General features: G+C 35.6%; 1 protein-coding gene and 1 pseudogene across 4 annotated transcripts in view; one reads left to right on the top strand and one right to left on the bottom strand.

The window, feature by feature from the left end:
- The window catches only part of LOC135128006 (serine/threonine-protein kinase tricornered), a 112969-nt gene that overhangs the window by 53906 nt on the left and 46270 nt on the right, over window positions 1–12793 (bottom strand). The window lies entirely within an intron of this gene.
- LOC135127756 (trehalase-like) lies at window positions 2620–5722 on the top strand (annotated as a pseudogene).

Below are 12793 nucleotides of genomic sequence, written 5' to 3'. Positions count from 1 at the left end.
GATTCCTTATTAAAGCGGTTCGCTAAACTTCGTCACCTGCCAATACTATTTATCGCTGATAACGATGATAACAGTGCAACGTGTGCCGAACGAGAGCAAAATGAAAACGTAGGCTTACGGTGTGATTTTATGCCGGTTTCAACGATGAGCTGTTTCGCTTTAATATTAACAATTTATCGAAAAATGATTACTGTCAATAATAGATGTGATGCGAAGCTGAACATTATTTAATTAACGCTCTGGCGATGACTGAAAAAGGTTAGCTTGCTTGGAATACGTTAATATTAAGGTACACGGTCGGCCAAAAGTCATGTATCAGAGTTGAATCTAATCTGTCTTATTGATTTTCGAAACAAGTCGGCGAACAAACCGAGTTCGTGAGCAGACATTTGGATTCATATTATTTTTACATCACCGTGACACAGGACGAACGAAACGAACATTTCCATCAAAAAATAATCTGTTAGTGCCTTGCACTATTTCGACAACCGCTAAACTATTTTAGGGTTTTCCCCCGAATTAAAAAAACACTTCAATTTCGTTGCTGCAGCAATCCTTTTTGTAATAAGCTTATTTCTTCTACTACTTCAGATATGGATTCGTTTCATCCTCTTCTCCAATTTTTTCCTCTTAGTTTCAACATTTTTTATACCGCAATCCCAACATTTGTCATTCGCTTTGTTTATATTACTTTCATCAAGATAAATTTGTATCTGCAAGATCCTCTTCATTAATAACACAAATACCATCTCCGAACTTTTACGACCGTCATTCGTTTAAGTTGATTATTTAAAACACACTTCAGAAAGATTTGACACAATTTTAAAAATACGATAACGGAAAAAACATTAGTCGAACTTTACCATCCGGAATAAGCAGTGAACGTATCATGTATAATGAAACACCCATTGCCCAACGAAAAGTGAGAGGGCGCAGCGGTTATTTCGAAGGTGCTGTTATTATTAAATTAAAATGCGAGAATGTTATATTAAATTCGTTTTAGAACGAGTTCTACAACGCTCAAATTACTATCGGTGCCACAACAATAAACGAAATCCTGTTGAGTAACACCTTGCAGTATTAGTAATTTAGTAACCAAATGAAACCCACCAGTTTCAATAACGCAACAGCAGGAAGAGCCGAGTGGACCCTTTTTCCGGTCCGACACATCGGGGAGGGTCCGATTTAATTAACTTGACTACATGGAATAGTCAAATGACAGTCTAAAAAGAATCAATTCCTTTTGGTTTTCCCCTAAATCAAACAAAATTATCAATCAAGGTTAGACCTGACTGAGTAAAATCGTCACCAAGGACAAGGTCGCACCCACTTGACACATCAGACAAGCGCTCCAATTTTGAATAAGTCTAAAAAACTGGCAAAATTGCGTGTCTAATGAACTTCCAACACTTTTTTTTCGTTCAATCAAGGACGGACTCGATCAGGAGATAATCACCAGGTGGAAATATAGCAATTAACCAGCGCTTCCAGTCTTTGATGACCATATTCATCTCTGCGCTTCTTTTATAGACGCAAAACAAATCAGAAATTACTGGCACGTCACTGGATCCTCACGTACACATCGAATAGCGGATTTTACAAGATCAGAATATCAAATTAAAGCGAACTTGGACTTGAGCTGCCGCAGACGCATAAACCGTTGCATAAATCTATCTGTTACTAATTGGCACAGATACACGGAAAACGGTCGATTTATCAATCAACTTTCCTGGTCCACTCTCGTTCGGCTACACGCTGATTCTCTGTCATAATTTCATAATAGAACATCTGTTCCGGGCCACCGTTAATTTAACGATGATTACATTAACGAATCGGTTAATTAGCTCTTTTTCTTTTGCACTATTCGTCTGTTGGTAAATTTCGTCATTTCGTCATCTGGTCATGAACTGCGCCGATATTTTTAACTGTTCTAATTCACTTTACAGCTAGGAAGCGTTGCTTCGATGTGTAATCGGAGACACGGTGTACGTAACGGTAAAATATCGTCTTTTCCTTCGATTTCGTTCCAAATACGCGTATTCTGCGATGCATTCACTCGAATGATGCGGTTTCTAACTAGAGGAACGTTCTATAGCGGATCGACCGCACGAGCAATTTCCGCACCATATGTTGTTTGTTCATTAGGAAACTGGCGGCTGGTAACGAGGACTTATTGGTAAATCAATGATGATGTGAAATGAAAGATTCGAGAACGTCACGCACAAAGCGAGAGGATAGACAGTGAAAAAAGGTGGCAGTTATTCAAAGATTAAAATAACTGGAAAGAAGCCTTCGCACTACTTACTATTCGACGAATCAGTTTTAAGAATATTAAAAGAAGTAACAGAAGACCGAAACGTAACTGCAAACCTTCTAATTTTGCTGGAAAACTTTAATAGTGGTAATAAAAAATTGACTTATGGGTATGTAGAGCGTGTTCCACAATTATTAACAGCTATTTCAATGCATCAGATGGTGGGAAACAAGAAAATTTAGAGCAAATTTTCTTACGGTTTTCTTGAGCAAGCTTTCTCCAAAAGTTTTGGTTGATCAACTTGGATATCAACGAATTTGTAAAGTTTTCATTCAATTTACAAAACTAGAAGTATCAGCTTCAGCATGACAGTAGCAAGTGTGATTTCCTCTAAAGCAATAATTGAATTGCTATGTAACCAAGCTTTCAGTGATACCTTTCAGGTATTGAACTTAAAATAAATTAATAAATAACTAAGTCCACGGTAACTACATTTCGCTTGGGAACAGCTGCTGTCAGCGCTCCACAAGAAAAACAAATTGAGGTTAAGTTTCCACAATATTTCATCACAGGAAGTGTAAAATTCGTCTATGTGGTCAAAATTGAGGCCGCTGAGTTTGGTGAAGAACAATATACGAAAGTTTCATTTTTTCATCTGTCATCCACTTGGTTCCACAACACAACGTCAATTATCATAAAATACACAATTCATGAATTCTATGGACAGCAACCGATTCTAGTCCCGAAGGCCTTAATTCTAGGAACTGCACTCAGTGACCAACTTTATGTCAGTGCGTACAATTAGTGTAGGGGTGCTCAACTTGGCCCTAATTTGCATCTGCGATGGTGACAGTAACATCTACTGCTACGGCTCACTTCTAGATACCGTCCAGAGGACAAGATTTGAAGAAGACTCCAAAACTTTCGTCGACATGAAACTGAAGCACCCACCCGAAGAAACCCTCGCCAAATTCAACGAATTCTTGGCCAAGCATAGAAATAAACCCCAGAAACCCGCCATCAGAAATTTCGTCAAAGCCACTTTCGACCCAGAAGGACAAGAATTCGAAGACTGACGCCCCAAAGACTAGGTCGAGAAACCGAAATTTTTGGAGAGGATCGAAGACAAGTACTACAGAAAGTGGGCGTCAGATTTGAATTCCTATTGGCACAATGTTGGGAAGGAAGATAAAGAGAGTCGTCGAAGTGAACAAGCATTATATGGGTACCAAATCCTGTTATAGTACCCGATGGGAGGTTCCGTGAGTTTTCCTACTGGGATTCGTACTGGATCGTGCAGGGACTCTTGTTGTCGAAGATCCACACAACCATCAAGGGAATGCTCGAGAATTTCTTCTACATTGTGAAGACCTATGGCCACATACCGACTACAGCACATAGTGATAGTGGGTTTGAGCAACACGGGCGATCCCGATGCCCAAAAAATTGCCTTCGAAATCGCAGAAAAGTGGGTGCGCTCGAACTACAAGGCATACATATTTTCTAACGTCATGTACGAGAAGTATGATATGACCAATCCAGGAGGGCGTGGTGGCGGCGGCGAGTACGATAACCAAATAGGTTTCGGCTGGACCAACGGAATCATTTTGGAGCTTTTGTACAAGTACTATGACAAACTCACAGCAGGCCATCTTTCATCAGAGAATCTGAAGAAGGGTTCGACTATCGGTAGTTTTCACCAAATTTCACCCGTACTGATACCTTTGATGGTCTCTTTAGCGGCAGGATTCGTAGGGTGAGGACTTCCTTTGGGCTTTTTTTATAAGAAAATGATCCGTTTATGACTACGTCCGTGATGTTTATATTCTCGTCTGAGCGGAACTTGACAACTATCTCTACAATGTGCTCGCTGCAGTATTTAAAAGATTCGGAACAGGAAACGTGCATGTTCGAATTCGCCTTGTTTCAGCCTCAAGTGTTTAATCTAAAAAAGTATTATCTTCAGTTCTTCATAAATGTTAACTACTTAAGAATTTGTGAAACCAGATATTGACCTGCAGTTGTGACTTTTTTGTTATTAACTAATTGTTTAGGACTTGTACAGCGAAATAGGTCCTCCAAGGGCATGCTCTATAACTTGTGATATAATGTAACTGTAATCTTTAATAAAAACAAAAACATGACAAATTTATTAATTTTTATCCAAAGAACATTCTGCCAAAGCTTTGATCAACTTGGGTATGGACAACTTGTAAAGTTTGCCTTCAATTTACAGGAAATCATTAATGTTGTATGTGTAAAGTAGTCTGGCTAATAAGCAGGGAGTATAAAAAATCTACTTAACTGCACACCATGAGTAAACGAAAAATGCTCCAGGAAATTTCAAATTTAAACACGTAATTTTTCGACGATTTTCACTTCCTGGGTGTAAGCCGAGGAAAAAAGTAGTTTCCCGTTTCCGTCTGTCTGTCGCCTGTGTCGATTTTTATTAAACACGTAATGTTCGAAACTATTGGATTGATTATTGTCCAATTTTGTATGTAGTTATAAAGAATATCATTTAGATGGTAAAACGCCAAATAAGATTTCGTTGATCATCCTCACCATCAATTTTATGATGTCATTTCAAAGAATTCCTTTTAAAATTATTTAAATGTTATACAATAATATACTCCTATACTTGTGGAGTCCGAATCATCTTTGAGTATTTTTCTCTTTTTCTCTCGCGTTATGCATTATATTATATTATTATGTTATTAGAAAATTGAGTCACCCTATGTTCTCAAAAATGGTGAGAATACGCACGTCTTTATTTAATAAGAATTACAATAATATTCAGAACATTCTGTTCGACTTTGGCTTAATAATTTTAGTCCTATATTCAAATCACACAAATTTCTACGTGACATTCTTCCGATATATAAACAACACTTAAAGTTAAAGCTTGTTATTATTGTTGAGAAGCCATTTTCCCGGTGGTTATCTGCTTTAAATATATTTTACATTGTCCGTACTTGTGCATTTTGCACAATCCCTTGCAATTTGGGGTTGCGGGGATGTTATTTAAGCCGAAAAAATTTCAATCACTGTAGCAAACGTATTAGATTTTGGCCTTATTGGGAGTCTGAAAGCTCTGCAAAATGACTGTAGCGACATCTGGTCAGCACAGTCAAAAATACCGTTGACCTAAACTAAAATATAAACAAATAAGACTTTAAGCAGCGACGTACTATTACTTAGTTGCAAGCAATGAGACAATCAACGCAATTTCACACAACTACGTTAAACACAGTATTTTAGCTAGCTCGGAGGATTTACGGACCTCCACATCGCCTCGCCTTTGTCGGCCCACAGACTTACGCACCTCAACACGCCCTTACGCACATTTCATGCTTAAACAGCGGATCAGTTAACATAATAATTGTGGCCTTCCCCACACATGAAAACGCACCGAACTCTGTACAATGCCTGCAGCTCCACCTGCTGAGTCACGCCAGAAGCACATAATAACAACTAAAATGTTACTTGCGCTCACTGACTATTTTCGTTTTATTTAGCCGAATTGTCAAAAATTATTCTTGATTCAAGTCAAATACACAAAATTCTAATTTTAGTCGCTATTAATCAATAAACAATAAATCTGAAGCTAGCAAAATTAAAATCCGCCTACGTCCATTCAAGAAACGAAATAAATTTTCAGTTGCACATTAATGTTTGTTATTACATCTCTATTTCGTTTCGTTTCGCTATGAACAAAAACAAATTTCGGTTCAACACTTAAATTAATGGGATTTGCAACCTCGAGAAAGCGATCGGTCCAGAACACGGTACCTATAATTTTGTCCAATAAATGCCAAGAGAACTATTAGTTCAGCGCCAATTAAAATAGTGCAATTGATCTCTGATACTAGGTTATCGAAGGCCGTTTAAATTGGCAACAATGAAAGCGTGTAAATATTTTACAAAGGGTAACAATAACTAACATAACGAATGTTTAAAATAAAGCCACACACAGTTTCCGTAGAAAAACTACTAGCATGCAACAGATACGTTATTAACAACCCAGATTAAGTTATATCATGTACGTGTACCCAATTACCTTGATAATAATCGTCAAGACATAACTGAATATGATAATGAACTCTGTAATAATTCATTGTCTTGACAAATAATAAATACATACCGTGAGTAAAACCATAAAAGTCTACTCATTAACGCAGCTCTTGCGAAAGCCAAGAAAAAGACTGGTGTTACGTAAATCCACACACAAATGCCAACAACAATTTAAGCATTAATTAAATAATCGTTGCTCAGGGTATCGCTTGCGCAAAAAACACGATTCTTTTGTTAACGCTTTCGTAACTTTTTCCGGAACCTAAGCAAATCCGGAAATGGAACAGCCGCGACCGGAACATGCAGGACTACCAACCTTTCGATAGTTATATTTAACCAGATTTGGGGACATAATGCGGGCGGATAACGAGGTTAATGACTGCTCGAGTGGACGACACGCGCATTTCCGGCGTATGCACCTCTTGCAGTTTTCCGACCGCATGTGAAAATGAAAAGCACATGTGACCAGGAAGAAAATAAGTTTAGAATTAGCATTAAAAATAGAAAACGGATTTGCTGTAACGGAAAAACACAGAACGGAAAATAGTAAAGGTGCGATTACATTAATTTTGCACGCCCCTTTAACAGAAAACGAACAAATATGTACGTTATAGCGTCTCGACGTAATTTCAGCTTGCTCAAGTCTTGACTGAAGTAATTATCTGCACATAAATATCGTAGCAACATATGCGATATACCCTTAATTAGATTAACTCGTATGTCCATATATTATCACCGCTTTAAAATCCGTTTCAAGCCATCTCGACTTGTACTAACCATCACGTATACAACTGGAACAAAATCGTGATTCTCTGAGGAGGTAAATCAACCGCACGAAACTCTCACGTTGTGCCTTTTATTTACAGGAAAAAAGCACATAGTACTTACGAGCGAGTAATCGTTGAGCGTGTCCGTTCATCTCTCGATTTCCCAACAAATCATAACGAAATGTGAAAGCCATGAGGGATATGCGCTCTATTTCTATGATTAAGTGAAAGTGGTCGCGAAAAATTACGTAAGTGTACACATCATGCCTTTGTAAACTATATTAAAAAAAGTGGAAAACTAAACACCTTGGAATAATTCATGCACTGACGGTACCAAGGTAAATCTCCATTTAGCTTTATTTGGTTCAATGGTTACTTTGTTTTCTATTTTTCCGTAATTAAAAAAACGACCATGAAACCAACGCATTGAAAAATATCACGCAGATAACCCGGCTTGTCGGAATAACTTTATCGCGTGGAAATTAGAAACGGGACACTTTCCACACTAGACCAAGGTAAAACGAAGAAAATTAAGTATATACCATGAACGCGAATATTACGTCATTAAAAATTCTTAATGACACTTACGCAACATGGAGCAGCTGCCACCTCCTTCGCAACCTATTAGTGCAAAACCGTATGGTTATATAAGATTTATGCGACGATACGTCGATCTACATTATTGAGCTAATAACACGAAAGACGTGGGCAACAGATAGTCTAGGGAGATAATTCCGTCAACTATTTTCAAGTAGTCTACCATCGCAACATTAAAACACACCCAGCAGTCTCTAGTAACGATCGATTTTCAAATATTCCTGAACAAAAAACTCGTACAATTTTTAACTCAACATTTTGAGTAATAGCTTGCAAACTGTTCGCAGTCCCAATTCTTTCAGTTAAGAATTTAGCACCTGCCCAAGCAAAACACACTTTCTCCACACCAAGCAGCTTTTTCTGACAAAAATATTTTACATTAGTTTAAATTATGCTTTCCTTTTTAAAAAATATTTTCGAAATTAATGATGTAATAATTTCGAATTTTTAGGATTTATAGTCACAAAGTTGAACCGATCGCTATCAGCATCCACGAATTAAATTTGGATTAAATAACATTTCCGTTCTCAAATTGAGAGAGGTGTCTGAACACCGTATACGCAAAACGCAATTAATTAGTGAAAATATAGTTAAATAACTTTTGTGTCGCCGGAAATTTGTCAACCAATTAAAACAGAATTAAATTATAATCCCCAGCCATTCAACATGTAGATTGGTTCTCAGGTTCTCCGCGACTCCTTTCCTTTTCTCCATTTGATTTTCCAATCTGAAAACTTAGCACCTCATAACTCAATTATGTAATTAAATCCATCATAATTCATTATGACACCGCTGACATTGTGAAATCCGATCGCAACACTCTCAGCTAATTTTATTACTCAGATCCTTGAAGTGAAACGTCTTGAGATCCGAAACCTGTCCATGCATCGCAAAAATCTGACCTTGCACGTAGAAAACAAATCTAATTTCGTCCAAATCTAAATTTTCCAACTAGACGACACAGAAAAAAAGTTTTGTCAAAACCGAAGGTCTCTGTTGTTTACTACGAAATTAATAAACCTTTTTTTTTCACTTAACACGATCGATCGCCTTGATTCCACTTCCGTATTCTCTGGCGAGACAAATCTTGTCGTTTTATGGCGAAACTTCTACGCAGGAAACGGAAACGTTGAAAGTGTGTGCTAGCGAGGATGTTGAACAATAAGGAACTGCGGTTGAAAATCCGGACAGGATGAAATGTCACAATTTGCATTTTTCACGAATCGATAATAACGTGCCTGGAGGCAATAAAATCGAGCAGATTTTCACGATTTCGTGCATTTTGCAGAAGGACTTTCGCCCATGTGAAATAATACGCACCGCTGCTGCATAAGCGGATCCGATTTTCCGGTAGCGCGTGCAGATTTTCCGGGACCTACCGGATTCTGAATATCGTAAATGGCGAAAGATTCCGAAGGAGTTGAAGGAGAATTGCGATATTCACACGAAGACAGACTTCGGAAATTAAATATTCGAGTTTTCGGGGTACACAGAAATTCCCCACTGGAGACATCGCAGATTATTCTTTAAAATTTATTTCGGTTTTCATTGAAAATTATTTATTTGGAATCTTTTTCAAAAGTAATAGTGTAATAGAGAACTTAATAAATGGCGAACTGTCAGATGGGGAATCCCACTAACAAAAAACCGGAGTGGGTAGCAGCAATTCGAAAGTTGTTTACCCTTTAAGGAGTATTTGCCCTACTTAAGAACATTTTGAGTATTTTACACTTCAATTTGTAGCGAGTTTAGAGATCCTGCAGTCAGACGCTTTTGATGTTTGCATCTTGTCCTACATATTCATTCCAAATCCACTCTGTAGAAAATCCTGATCACCATTTTGCAAATTAAAAATTTTCCCTGTTTCTATGAACTCCAAAATGGTATAATTTTATTCAAAAATCGCTCAATAATGTGCGTCCAAACCTGTCAGTAGCATTTAAAAGTAATTTGAGACAAATAATACCTTATTAAAAATCATCGCCGCTAAGGGTAACAGCACTAATAAAGCGAAAAACTGCCAATTTTTCCCCGAAACATAATTATATACGCTAACGTTAGGTTATGTATGCAAGCTTGCGTCTTTTTTCGGACGAATTTTAGATTATGCTAATCGATTCGAGAGCCATTAAAAACCGGATTCATCAGTTATCCAACTTCATATTCACTTTTAGACTGCTATATGCGGATTATATTAACCCACTGACATGTATTTAAGTATGGATGAATCGAGAGTTTGTGGGAAGGTGTGTACCGTTGCTGCATCGGTGATCAATGGAGCGTTGTGGGCAGATTCAGAAACTTGATTTAATTAAAAATTTGGAGATGTCAGCCCGAGGCTTTACTCCGAAAGTGCAATAACAAGGTAAATTTTGTGTTAATCTCTCAAACACAAAGCAGCTTTGCGTCGTTAAGTAGACAATTGAATCCTACATAAATACGGTGATATCATTAGATCGCTTTAGGTTGTTTGTCACTCATACAAAGGGAAATTAAAAGCAGATAAAACATTCTATTACATCATGATTTTAACAAAACACAGGCTAGACTTGTTAAAAAATGAGAAACAAGTGCAATATTTATAATTAATATCTTTTTTTTTTTATTGTATTTAAATATAAGCTAAACGGTGATATCATCAATTTTCAAACACCTTAAACCGACGTGTGTATTAATCTACTGTTACTACCTGTAATTCAAATTTATCATTAGTATGTATCATGAAATTATCACCTTCCTACAAATCAAATTCAAATACAAATTTGCAATTTATTACGTGCCAGTTTCTAGGTAGTGATTGATGGAATTAATTTTGGATGCCGCCTACATGTAATTTTGATCTTTGAATCTGAAGTAATTATGTAACATTCTGTCTTGATCGTTGAAAAATTTAGGTCAACTTTGTCATTTTATATACAACTTTTTCTATTAAAATTGACGGCACTGACAAGAGAATGAAGAGTGGTTAAGAATATCAAAGTCAAAATGAGGCACAACATGTGCTCGAAAAAGGTGTACGGTGGGTGGCTAAAATCCTATTGATCATAATAATATGATATTAGACTATCAATCATCTTAGGAGTTTAATTTCGACTTTGACGTGTATAGCTTCATGATATCTAACATCTACACCATGTTAGATAAGAACAAAACATGTAACTTCAACAGTGGTTCTTATCGCCTCCTAATTGTTATTAGAGAGACAAGTACATTTTTGAAATTCCACGTCTCTATTTTAGGATGTGTTTTTAAATAAAAAGTTTCTTTCCAAAAATGACTTTTAATCAAAAAACGACCCCAATAAAAACGAGACAAACGCCTATTACAATAAACAAACAATGCTACTTAATGCTCAGTCTTAATCACTTATTTTATCAATTATCGAAAAGACCTCGTCAGGTTTCAAACATAATCGCATCTTGTTTACAACCCGTTAAATACTTGGAAGAATACCTTAATACAAGTGTTGACTTTCTCTTCTAATTCGACTTTTCAATTCTCCCATGTTTCAAAGATTGGCCTAAAGTTATTTAAATACACCTTCCCTCGTTCCCGAAGTACATTCGAACAAATACCGTTTATTCGAAAAATAAAAAAATCATTTCCCGAATTCTATTAATTTATGACTTTTTTTATGACTTGAAATAAAGATTTGATAATGTCAAATATATTCAAAGCAGATAACTAACGCAAAAAATATATTATCAATATATGCTTAACTTCGACAGAAACAGAAGGAATGCGACGATTAAGCATCATGTTGTCTCCTCAAAACAGAGGCGGCTTTCTATATTCCACGGTTATTTTTGCAACTTTATTATAATTTTTTTGCGATTTTTGTTTTCTGACAATATATATAAAGTAAATAACGCTGCCACAGTCCCTGTGCCACTGGAGAGCAAGTTTCTAGCAGATAATCAACGGAAAAATGCTTTTCGAAAAATCGAAAATATCGAGAATTTGAAAATTTTAAAAATCGAAAAATTGAAAAATCCAAATACTGAAAAACCAAAATATCGAAATCAGAAAAGTCGAAAAATAGAAAGATGGAGCAGTCGAAACATTAAAAAAAATCGAAAATTCTAACTTAAAACTACAAAATTAAAAAAATTCCTAAAACTGAAACGAAAAATTAAAAAGCTGAAAAATCGAGAAAATGATAAGATACCAAAACTGAAATCTCAAAAAACTGGGATATGGAAATAATTTAAAAATCAAAACATCGACAAATTGAAAGAGCAATAAATCGTAAAAAAGAAAAATCGAAAACCTAGGAAGCGAAAAACTGAAATATCGAGAAATCGAAACATCAAAAAATCGAGAAATCAAAACATCAAAAAATCCAAAAATCGAAAAGTACAGACGTCGAAAAACCAAAAATCGAGAATAGCATGAAATTGAAAAATGGAAAATTTTTAAAGTTAACAAAATCGAAAAATCTAAAAATGGAAAAATCCGAAAATTTAACAATCGAAACATCGAAATCTCAATTAAGCCATAATTCGAAAAATTGAAAAATCGAAAAATCAAAAACCGAGAAATTTAAAATTAAAACATTTGCAAATTTGACTACAAAAATCGAAAACTGAAAAACCGAGAAATCTAAAAATCCAAAATGTTAAAAAAAATTAAAAATCCAAACTTTAAAAAAAGTCGAAAAAATAAAATGTCGAAAAACTGAAGAATCGAAAAATTGAAAAATCGAATAAAAAAAATCAAAAATCGGAAAATTGAAAAATCGTAAAGGTTAAAAAAAGAGAAAACGAAAATTCGAAAAATGAGAGTTGAAATGTTGGAAAATCTCAAAACTGAAATAAGGAAAAAATTGATAAATCGAAAAATCGAAAAATGGAAAGATCGATAAATCGAAAACCGGAAAATTTTAAAAATCGAAAAATTTTAAAATGAAAAACCTGAAAAATTGGAGAATTGAAAAACTGCAAAATGGAGACGTCGAGCAATCAAAACATCGAAAAGTCCAAAAATGGAGAAATGGGAAAATCAAAATATCGAAAATCCAGAAATTGAAATATTCGAAAATGAAGTAGAAAAAATGAGGTAATCCAAAAATTGAAAATCGAGAAATTGAAAAATTGAAAAA

The sequence above is a fragment of the Zophobas morio genome, unplaced genomic scaffold, assembly GCF_036711695.1.
Source record: "Zophobas morio isolate AGI-343-1 ecotype UQ-CSIRO unplaced genomic scaffold, CSIRO_AGI_Zmor_V1 ptg000012l, whole genome shotgun sequence".
In the NCBI taxonomy this organism is placed as follows: Eukaryota; Metazoa; Arthropoda; class Insecta; order Coleoptera; family Tenebrionidae; genus Zophobas; species Zophobas morio.
This window is presented reverse-complemented; position numbering and strand designations above follow the sequence as displayed.